Source organism: Vitis riparia, chromosome 18 (assembly GCF_004353265.1).
Source record: "Vitis riparia cultivar Riparia Gloire de Montpellier isolate 1030 chromosome 18, EGFV_Vit.rip_1.0, whole genome shotgun sequence".
Taxonomy (NCBI): Eukaryota; Viridiplantae; Streptophyta; class Magnoliopsida; order Vitales; family Vitaceae; genus Vitis; species Vitis riparia.
The window spans coordinates 16,393,107-16,405,392 of record NC_048448.1 but is presented as its reverse complement, the minus strand read 5'-3'; positions in this window follow the sequence as shown (position 1 = coordinate 16,405,392).

Genomic DNA, 12,286 nt, shown 5'->3' with positions numbered 1-12,286 from the left:
CTCGCTCCAGTTCAGCCATGACGCGCATCAGAGGAGGCTATACCGACCCTTCAGTATCTCGTGAGACTAGGCCAAGAGCCTCCTCTTCTCAAGATTCATCTCAAGCCCCTCAGGCCTCGACCGTTCCGTCTTTTGAGGGTGGGGTGCCCTCTAGCCCACCTCAGTGCTGATACTCGACACGGAGACCATCGACTTCTCCACCCCCTAAGCCATGAGTACGCCGTATTCCACCTAAGAGAGCTAGGACCTCAGGCCCTAGAAAGATGTCTAGGCATTCACAGCCTAAGCCTCAGGCCCCAGCCGATTCTCAGCATCCTTCTGGCATTACCTCGGAAGCAATCATCAAGAGGCTTATGGTTACCCAGCCGCCTATTTAGGACAATTCAGATTGTAGAGCCAGGTCATTTAACTCCGAGCTTTATTTCGACATTGAGGCCATGCGACAATAGCCAGAGCTTCAAGATTCATTTGGATTGCTCTAGAGGTACCATCTTAAGCGCCTTATGACTCCTAAGGAGTTTTTCTACCCCAGAGTGGCAATGGACTTCTATCAGTTCATGACTGCTTAGGACGACCAGAGTCCCGCCACCATTCATTTTATCATTGACGAGTGCCAGGGTATCCTAGAGGATAGGCACATTGCCAAGGCTCTCCATATTCCATATCAGCTAGAGGATCTAGCATATTTCCGAGAGTGGTTCCTTATATCTCAGCGGGACATGGTCCGCATCCTATCTAGGGGGACTTTTGGAGATGCATTCCTTCTATGTAAGGAGCTTCAATCTGGAATGCTCCTAGTAGATGTGTTGTTGCGGTCCAACATTTTTCCTCTTCAGCATCTAGTACAGAGGCGAGGAGCCATCTTAGATGCATTATTCAGGATATCTGAGGGCTTCTATTTTGGGCCACATCACCTGATTATGGCCGCTCTCCTCCATTTTGAGGAGAAAGTTCACAGGAAGAAGCTGCAGAGAGCCAACACTATTCCATTACTGTTTCCAAGGCTGCTCTGTCATATATTAGAGCACATGGGTTATCCTATGGGCTATCCTACTTAGCCCCACCTTGAGCGCCACCACCACAGTTGGTAGGCTATTCGGCACTTGTAGTAGTACCGCTCAGGCCAACATCTCCAGTGCCACCTCAGACTGAGCAGCCACAGTAGGATGAGCATCCAATAAAGTTTGTACCACTTGTCCCTGCTGCATCACCTATCCTTACAACACCATCATCATCTATGCCTGAGGCCACATCTACTGATCCTCTTGCTACACCTCCTATTCCACTAGTTGCACCTCTTACATTAAAGACCTCTATCACCATATCTGCCACGGAGTTTTGTGCCATGGTACATTTGTTCAAGACACTAACCATTACGCACAATGCTCTATTTCGACACATGGCAGACATACGTGCTCAGCAGGACCAACATACTACTATCCTTCGTTAGATTCAGTAGCATCTAAGACTCCTGCCACCATCTCAGACTGATATTCTGGGACCATCAGAGCCCATAGCTCTAGCTGAGGAGGCTATTCCAACTGAGGATACCACCAGAGCTGATGTCCCTGTCTAGGCCACTCACGAGGCAGCCATAGAGCCATCATCTCCATCAAAGAACCCCACTACTTGATTATTTCTTTATTTTGTATTCACTTAGTATATTAGTAGACATTATTACTTGTTTTAATATTTTATATTCTGGGATTGGATGTATTACATGATCATATCTCATTGTACTTTCTCAGAGTAATATATACACATCATTTTTTGTTTTCTCTATTTCCTTCACTCATTAATATTTTGTTTTTTGAATCATGTGGTTTCTCCTATATGACTCAGACTCAACGTCACTCAGGAGGTACCACTTCCTTCCTTTATTTACAATCGCTCTTGCCACATTAAGGGCAATGTTGATCTTGGTTAGGAGGAGAAGAGTTAAGGAAGGAAGTTTTGTTAATAATGCTAAGTTATTTTGTTAATTTAGTACTTTTTCTTTATTTTAAAAGTTTTTACTCTACTCTCCATGATTATTAAGGAAAAATTCTCAAAATGAAATGGGAGAAATTGAATTCTTACCATTTTACTTGAATATTAGAGATCGTATTATGTTTATTAAAGTTGATGAATTATTGAAACTCCTATTGATTTCAACCTTATTTCTCCCATTTTAGTCTTACCACACACTGTGCACCTTAGCTTCCGATTATAAGATGAAAAACTATCTTAGCCCCTGAACTTAGGAAAATTTTGACTTGGTACCTTTGACCTCATTTTAATAGTGCTGGAAACCTTATAAAAGACCAATGAGCCTATGAAAAAAAAAAAGAAAAAAAAAAGAACGAAGTGTTATACTTGCCTTGAAACCCGAGTAAGGTCCGAGGGGTATATGGTGAAAATCTTTAAAACCTGGTGCCCTAAGCCTTGATTGGTTGGGTGATGCGTGCCCAATTGGTGTCTCAGCTGATTCGTGTCCAGCTGGTGCTCCTTGATTGAGGGAGTAATCAACAAAATTTATAACCTATTACACCATTAACTAGGGTAGCAAAGACAAAGCTACTATAGCATAGTGGCTCTAGGATCGTTCACTGGGATGGGTTTTCACTTTGCAAATGATATTAATTCAAAGCTGAATTGGTGCCTTTTCATTTCAAGGTTAGCTTTAAAAGAAAACATAATCTTTGGTGGAAAAAGGTTTGGTTTTAAACTAACTAAAAATAGTAATTGATTTTACTTACAAAGAAAAGTGTTTCTTGGAGTTTCAGATCACTAGGCTCAGATTCCTCATACAAAAAGGGAGTTCCGGTCACTTGTTTCTTTTCCTCGCATTAGAGAATTAACATATAGTTCCTTCTCCAATCGGTGTTGTACAAATGCTTCCCATTAATGGGTTCAAACACTAAATCCCTCTCACTGATGCACTTTGCAATGGCTCATACCTCTCACCTAGCACTTGCCATTCAAGGTGATCTTTAACCTTGGATTACCCGTTAAAAGCTCGCAAGAGATAACTAATGGATGTCTCCTTGGAATCCAAAAGCTTACCAAGTGTTGGCAATTCTAGAAAATCCTACCTTCAAGTCACCTCCCAGAGGCTCGCAAGGGGTAAATTAGTGAATCTCCATGGACGGAGATCACTTGCCTTACCAAGTGTTAGCCCAGGTGATTTAAAGGCATTTTAAGTTAACTAAAAAGATAAAAACCATTAACAGGTCACACTTTCTCTTCATTAAAAACTAAAACAACAAAACTTCCAATTTATGCATTCGAAAACTTACCCGGCTTTCTTCACTCCAAGAGACGAAGAGCCTAGCCTCTCATCCTCTGAGAATAAATCCTCAAAGTTTGATTGGCTAGAAAGAAAACTAATGAGAAAACAAAAATATATATGATAAGCAGAGCAAGTGCTCTGTATTTTACTTCCTTGCAAATTTGTACAAAGGATGCGTCGTCCCGAGAACAAGCTCCCAAGAGTTATATATAAAGAAAATTACAAAACAAAATATCTGAGGTTATTCGCCCCTTTTCCAAACTTAATAACTAAGGAATCCTATAATTGGTGGGTTACAAGGAGAAAATGGGGATTTAGACATCAAAAATCTGAATCAAAATATCCAAAAGTGTAGGTCACAAATATCGGGAAACTTCAGGAGAAATTCCACAGCACTGTTCAAAATGGTTTCGCAGCAAAAGGGTGATTTCGCAACCGTGCAAAATTCTTCCTTCAGCTTGGAGTGATTGGCTTCCAATGGCTGTAACTTCCTCATTTCAGCTCCAAATCATACACGGTTTGAAGCGTTGGATTCTTGACTTCCTGAGCTTTGAAATGGTATATAGCATGTAGAAAATGGACTTCAGGAAGTTCTCCAAAAGTGTGAAAGAAGACTGCAGCTGCTGTCCTCTGTTTTCCTCTTTGCTTTTCTCCTCTTTGCTTCTCTCCTCAATCTCGGATTGCTTTGGTGATCAAAAAGCTATCAAAACACCAAAACTTAACACAATTTTATTAGAATTGATTGCAAGGGTCCTTAACATGTTAATTGGGTTAAAAGGTAATAACTACTACTCAAAAGTGTTTAAAAGAGTTAATTACAAGCTATGAAATAACACTTTTTGAGTAGTAATCATTGGGAGTCACCGACCTTACTGCTCGTTACAAGGGTGAATAGGTGGAGTTTAACATATTGTAGGTGCTTGGGTATTAAATTTCAATTTGAAAAGTCCAAGGTAAAATCTGAGGAGTTAGTGGTTGAAAGATCCTTAAAGCTTGATGCCCTAAACCTTGATTGGTTGGGAGTCATCGATGGATTCCCATTACGTGGACACTTTAGAAACAATACCTTAAGCATTGCATGCCTACAAGAAAATTTGTGAAGTAAAAGTGGTGCCTTCTTAGCCTATTGGAAGTGGTCAGTTTGCTAAAGTCTAAGAAAAAACTAGGTTGGGGGGAGAGATTAGTTAAGAGTACTATATTTGGAAACTAATAAGCTTAACACAGATTTTTGTAAAAGAGTAAGGTTTGGCCCTTTGGGAGTGGAAATTCTTTTGATGCTTAAATTTACATAATGCCTACTCTTTATAAATTGTGATTCGGTAAGATATTTGATGACTCTTGTTGAAGGTTGGATTTTGCCTCCTTAATGTTCCATGAGAGAGTATGCTCCACATCATGCCACTTGAAAAATTTTTGGAGTGATCAACATGATTTTGTAAATTATTCTACTGTTTATTTTTCTTTATCTCTCCTTCATTGCTAAGAGACTAGCAATATGTCGATTGGGGGGAGTGATTACTACTCAAAAAGTGCTATTTTAAAGCTAGTTATAAACTCTTTTAAACACTTTTGAGTAGTATTTATTACCTTTTAACTCAATTGGCACATTAAGGACCCTTGCAAGTGTTACTAATAAGTTTTTGGCAAGTTTTTGTGTTTTTAATAGCTTTTTTATCATTAAAACAAGCCAAGAATGAGGGAGAACTTCGTATAGTCCATGGCAAAGCAAGATTGAAGCTAAATTACATGAAAAATCCAAGTTATGGAGAGCTTCGAAGCCTTTTCCAAATCAATCAAGTATGCAAGGAAGAGAAACAGAGAAGGAATCTATCATTCAAGAATTTCGCAACCCTTTGCGAAATATTCGCAAGCTTGCGAATTGGCTAAGAAGTAATTTCGCAAGCCTTGCGAAACTGAGGATGAATTTCGCAATCCCTTACGAAATTGATGAATTTCACAACCCCTTGCGAAATTTTTGCAACCTTGCGAAATCTTCATGTAATCTTCAGATATTTTTGCACTGACTTCGTTAGATTTTTATCTCAAGATATTTTGTGTAACTGCCTATTCTTTCCTTGTAATCAGCTAAAGATCTTTTTAGATATTTAGGATATTTAATTGAGGGGTTAAAAATATATCTTTATATATGTCTTAAGAAATCTCTTTTTGTAATATCTCAGAATCTCGGAAGAAATTCTTGGGGATCACTTGTACATTTTTAGTAAGAAATATACAGAGCTTTGCTTTGTCTTACCTACTCATTTTTTATTTTATTTTCTTTCTAGTCAAACAACCTCTGAGGATGTTTTCTCAGAGGATGAGTGGCTAGGTTTTTTGTTTCTTGAAATAAAGGAAGCTAGGTAAGGGATCCGGATACAAAAGTAGGAGTTTTCTTTGTTTCAGTTTTTAATGAAGAGAAATTGTGACCCATTAATGGTTTTTATATTTTTAGTTAACTTAAAATCCCTTATAATCACATGGGCCAATACTTGGTAAGCTTTTCGAACTCAATCCATAGAGATCTATTAGTTATCTCTTGCGAGCCTTTAGGAGGTGGTTTAAAGGTAGGATTACCTAGAATAACCAACACTTGGTAAGCTTTTCGGACTCCCTAGAGACATCCATTAGTTATCTCTTGCGAGCTTTTGAAGGGTAATCCAAGGTTAAAGATCACCTTGAATGGCCAATACTAGGTGAGAGATCATGACCTAGAGTAGTTCATGTTATCCATGTCCCTGAATTAATTATAACATCTAGAGCCCTAAGCTCATGATGACCTTTAGTCATTCATTTCAACGACAACATTGAGTTGTCTATTTCATCTAGAGTCATTCGATCATGACTCGGAGTCTTTCAAGTCAATAAAGACCTTGAGCATTTCATAGCATCTAGAGCCCTAAGCTCATGACTTGGAGTTGTTCATCTCAACTATAGCTTTAAACTGGTCATAGCATCTTAAGCCCTAAGCTTATGACCCATGGTCATTCGTGTCATCCATAGTCGAGAGTTGCTTATAGAATCTAGAACCTTAAGCTCACAACCTAGAGTTGTTCATGTCAACTATAGCCCTGATCTATTCATAGCATCTAGAGCCTTAAGCTCATGACCAAAGTCATTCAAGTCAATAACAGCTCAGAGTAGGTCACAGTATCTAGAGGCCTCAGTTGATGACCCCTAGTCATTCATGTCAACCACAACCAAGAGCTACTCATTGCATCTAAAACCCTCAGCTCACAACATGGAGTCATTCATGTCAACCATAACCCTGACCTATTCTTATCATCTAGAGCCTTGAGCTCATAACCCAAAGTCATTCAAGTTAACAACAGGCTTGAGCTCATCAGTCGGAGTCATTCATGTCATCCATAACCCTAAGTTGTTCACAATATCAAAAGCCTTGAGATTATGAGCTAGAGTTGTTCATTTCAACCAAAGCCCTTAATTGCTCATAACATCTAATGCCCTGAGCTCATGACCCGTAGTTGTTTATGCCAACCACACTCTAGAGCTGATTCATGCCTAATTGGTGTCTCAGCTGATTCATGTCCAGCTGGTGCTCCTTGATTGAGGGAGTAATCAACAAAGTTTATAACCTATTACACCATATACTAGGGTAGCAAAGACAAAGCTACTATAGCATAGTGGCTCTAGGATCGTTCACTGGGATGGGTTTTCACTTCACAAATGATATTAATTCAAAGTTGAATTGGTGCCTTTTCATTTCAAGGTTAGCTTTAAAAGAAAACATACAGATGTTTGAACAAAGATTGGTTTTAAGCTAACCAAAAATAGTAACTGATTTTACTTACAAAGAAAAGTGTTTCTTGGAGTTTCAGATCACTAGGCTCAGATTCCTCATACAAAAAGGAGAGTTCCGGTCACTTGTTTCTTTTCCTCGCATTAGAGAATTAACATATAGTTAATTCTCTAATCGGTGTGGTACAGATGCTTCCCTTTAATGGGTTCAAACCCTAAATCCCTCTCACTCATGCAACTTGCAATGGCTTGTACCTCTCACCTAGCACTTGCCATTCAAGGTGATCTTTAACCTTGGATTACCCGTCAAAAGCTCGCAAGAGATAACCAATGGATGTCTCCTTGGAGTCCAAAAGCTCACCAAGTGTTGGCAATTCTAGAAAATCCTACCTTCAAATCACCTCCCAAAAGCTCGCAAGGGGTAAACTAGTGCATCTCCATGGACGGAGATCACTTGCCTTACCAAGTGTTGGCCCAGGTGATTTAAAGGCGTTTTAAGTTAACTAAAAAGATAAAAACCATTAACGGGTCACACTTTCTCTTTATTAAAAACTAAAACAACAAAACTTCCAATTTATGCATGAGGAAACTTACCCGGCATTCTTCACTCCAAGAGACGAAGAGCCTAGCCTCTCATCCTCTGAGGAAAAATCATCAGAGTTTGATTGGCTAGAAAGAAAAAGAATGAGAAAACAAAAATATATATGAAAAGCAGAGCAAGTGCTCTGTATTTTACTTCCTTGCAAATTTGTACAAAGGATTCGTCATAAGAACAAGCTCCCGAGAGCTATATATAAAGAAAATTACAAAACAAAATATCTGAGGTTATTCACCCCTTTTCCAAACTTAATAACTAAGGAATCCTATAATTGGTGGGTTACAAGGAGAGTTTGGGGATTTAGACATCAAAAATCTAAAGAAAAATATCTCCAAGTGTCGGTTACAAATATCGGGAAGCGCTAAGGACCATTTCGCAGGTGAAAATGAGGTCTGCGAGATTTCGCAGATGTACAAAAAGGGTTGCAAAATTACTTCGCAGCAAACGGTTGATTTCGCACCGCTGCGAAGTGGTCTTTCAGCTTGCGGTGATTGGCTTCCAACTTGTCATGAAACTTCAGGAGGAATTCCACAGCACTGTGCAAAAAGGCTGCGAAATCATTTTGCAACAAAAGGGTGATTTCGCAATGCTGTGCAAAATTCTTCCTTCAGCTTGGAGTGATTGGCTTCCAATGGCTGTAACTTCCTCATTTCAGCTCCAAATCATACACGGTTTGAAGCATTAGATTCTTGACTTCCCGAGCTTTAAAATGACATATAGCATGCATAAATTGGACTTCAGGAAGTACTCTAAAAGTGCAAAAGAAGACTGCAGCTGCTGTCCTCTGTTTTCCTCTTTGCTTTTCTCCTCTTTCTGTTGTTCTTTCCTTGCATACTTTGAACGACTTTGGCAAAGGGATATGGAGCTCCAAAGCTTGGTTCTTCATGAATTTGAGATTTCCATTGCTTTGCCATGGATTCAAAATAACTCTCCTCAATCTTGGATTGCTTTGGTGATCATTTTACTAACAAAAACACCAAAACTTACACAATTTGATTAGAATTGATTGCAAAGGTCCTTAACATGCCAATTGAGTTAAAAGGCAATAACTACTACTCAAAAGTGTTTAAAAGAGTTAATTACAAGCTACAAAATAGCACTTTTTGAGTAGTAATCACTCCCCCCAACCGACATATTGCTAGTCCCTTAGCAATGAAGGAGAGAAAAATAAAATAAAAGTACCATAATTTACAACATCATGCTGATCACTTCAAAAAATGTTTAAGTGGCATGACTGATCAAACTCTCACATGGAACATGAAAGAAATAAAACTCAAACTTCAATAGGACCTATCAAATAATTTGCCTAGTCACAATTCATAAAGAGTAGGCATTATGCAAATTTAAGCTTCAAAATAATTTCCACTCCCAAAGGTCCAACCCTTACTCTTCCACAAAAATCTATGTGTTATTTATTAGTTTCCGGATATAGTATGTCAAACTAATCTCTCCCCTCAAGCTAGTTCTTTTCAAAGCTTAGCAAACTGATCAACCTCCAAAAGGCTAAGAACGCACCTCTTTTTTCACAATTTTTTTCATTGTAGGAGTACAAGGCTTAAAGGTATTCTTTTCTAAATTTTCCATGTAACGGGGGTCCATCGATGACTCCCAACCAATCAAGGTTTAGGGCATCAAGCTTTAAGGATTTTTCAACCACTAACTCCTCGGATTTCACCCCGGACTTTTGAGAATGAATTTTTAATACCCAAGCACCTACAGTATGCTAAACTCCACCTATCCACCCATGTAACGAGCATTGAGGTCGGTGACTCCCAACCAATGAAGGCTTAGGGCACCAGGTTTTAAAGATTTTCACCATATACCCCTCAGACCTTGCTCAGGTTTCAAGGCAAGCAAACATTTTTCTTTCTTTTTTTCTTTTTTTTCAAAGGCTCATTGGCCTTTTATAAGGTGTCCCAACACTATTAAATGAGGTCAAAGGTACCAAGTTTAAAATTTTCCTAAGTCAAGAGGGAAATAGTTTTTCATCTTATAATCGGAACCTAGTGTGCACAATGTGTGGATAGCTTAAAGTGGAAGAACTGAGGTTGAATTCAATAGATGTTTTAACAATTCATCAACTTTAGTAAGCATAATACAAACTTTAAGTCAAGTAAAAAGACAAAAATTCAATTTCTCCCTTTTCATTTTGAAAATTTTTCCTTAATAGCCATGGAGAGTAGAATAAAAAACTTAAAAATTTTAAAAATTAAACAAAAAGCAACTAAATTACCAAAATAACTTAGCATTAATAGCAATACTTACTTCCTCAACTCTCCCTCCAACCAAGCTGAACATTGTCCTCAATGTGACAAAAGCGATTAAAAAAATAGGGAGGAAGTGGTACCTCCTGAGTGACATGGAGTCTGAGTCATATAGGAGAAACCACATGTTTAAAAAAAAACATAAGAGTTAGTGAGTAGAGGAAATAAAAAAAATGCCAAGTTTAAACAAAAATGATGTCTATGTATGATGTATCATCAGTAATACATCCAATCTCAGAATATAAGACATCAAAACATGGAATTATCTATACTAATATGTAAATACAAAAAATGAAGAGATGATCAAGTAATGGTAGAGTCCTATGAAGCTGATGCATCTCTGGTGGCCTCTTGAGTGGGTTGGATCAGGACTTTGACCTCTGCTCTGGTAGTCTCCTTGGGTGGCATAGTCTCCTCAACTGGAGCTCTCAGTTGGTAGCTATGGGATTTGATGGTTTAAGGAGGTCAGAAATGGAATGAGAGGCTTCATGTGTGTGATCTCAGGGTGCGCGGGGCTCTCCTCTAGTCTTGGCCATGGCTGAAATGGAGAGAGGTGGTTGTTAATGAGTTCCAGAGGGTACTCAGCTTGTGCGCGGGGCTCTCCTCTTCATATGCATGGTCGTGGGGCTCTATTGGCATTTTAGCAACTCTCCTTGGCTTTGCAAGGTGTTTTTGCAAACCTCCCTCCATTTTGCAAGTCAATTTCTGAATTTGAAGGCCATTTCGAAGCTTGGAGGTGATTTTGCAGCCATTTCGAAGCTTGGAGATCATTTCGCAGCAAAGTGGCATTTTCGTAGACCATTTCGTAGCCTAAAGGTGATTTCGCAGCCAAAGGCCATTTTTGTAGCCCATTTTGCAGCTTTGAAATGAGGGGAACTGTGCTGCAAAATGGCACTCGTGTGCCAAAAAGTGGTTTCGCAGCTGTGAAACACCCTTCCAAATGGCGTCTCGACTGCGAAATTCCCGCTCAGCTTTGCGCGCTCGTCTTCAAACGGCCATAACTTCTTCATTTCACCTCCAAATTGCATACCGTTTGAAGCGCTGGACTCTTGACTTCCCAAGCTTTGAAACGAGATATGATATGCATAATTTGAGCTCCAGGAAGTGCTTCAAAAATGTGTCCAACAGTAGCGAAATGGAGGTGTGACATTTCCGCTCATGGTTTTGCACAGTCATCTTCAAACAGCCATAACTTTTCCGTTTCAAATCCAAATCGTGCACCGTTTGAAGTTGTGGACTCCTAACTTCCCAAGATTTCAAACAATATATGGTATGCATGAAATGAACTTTGGAAAGTGATCGAAATGTGTCCAATAGTTTCCGAAATGGGGGTGCGGCTGTGATATGTCTGTTCATGGTGTGCGTGCTAAGGGATTTTAAGGTGTGGAGGTTTTGCAGCCATTTTACAGCTGCGAAATGAGTGTACAGAGCTTCCAAATGGCACTCATGTGCCAAAAAGTGGTTTCGCAGCCGCGAAATACCCTACGAAATGGAGCTTTGGCTGCGAAATTGGAAGTTTTTACGCTTTGGAGCTTCGCAGCTGCGAAATGGGGGTTCCTGTGCTGCGAAGTGTTGGCAATTCTAGAAAATCCTACCTTCAAATCACCTCCCAAAGGCTTGCAAGGGGTAAACTAGTGCATCTCCATGGACGGAGATCACTTGCCTTACCAAGTGTTGGCCCAGGTGATTTAAAGGCGTTTTAAGTTAACTAAAAAGATAAAAACCATTAACGGGTCACACTTTCTCTTCATTAAAAACTAAAACAACAAAACTTCCAATTTATGCATGAGGAAACTTACCCGGCATTCTTCACTCCAAGAGACGAAGAGCCTAGCCTCTCATCCTCTGAGGAAAAATCATCAGAGTTTGATTGGCTAGAAAGAAAAAGAATGAGAAAACAAAAATATATATGAAAAGCAGAGCAAGTGCTCTATATTTTACTTCCTTGCAAATTTGTACAAAGGATTCGTCACGAGAACAAGCTCCCGAGAGCTATATATAAAGAAAATTACAAAACAAAATATCTGAGGTTATTCACCCCTTTTCCAAACTTAATAACTAAGGAATCCTATAATTGGTGGGTTACAAAGAGAGTTTGGGGATTTAGACATCAAAAATCTAAAGAAAAATATCTCCAAGTGTCGGTTACAAATATCGGGAAGCGCTAAGGACCATTTCGCAGGTGAAAATGAGGTCTGCGAGATTTCGCAGATGTACAAAAAGGGTTGCAAAATTACTTTGCAGCAAACGGCTGATTTCGCACCGCTGCGAAGTGGTCTTTCAGCTTGCGGTGATCGGCTTCCAACTTGTCGTGAAACTTCAGGAGGAATTCCACAGCACTGTGCAAAAAGGCTGTGAAATCATTTTGCAACAAAAGGGTGATTTCGCAATGCTGTG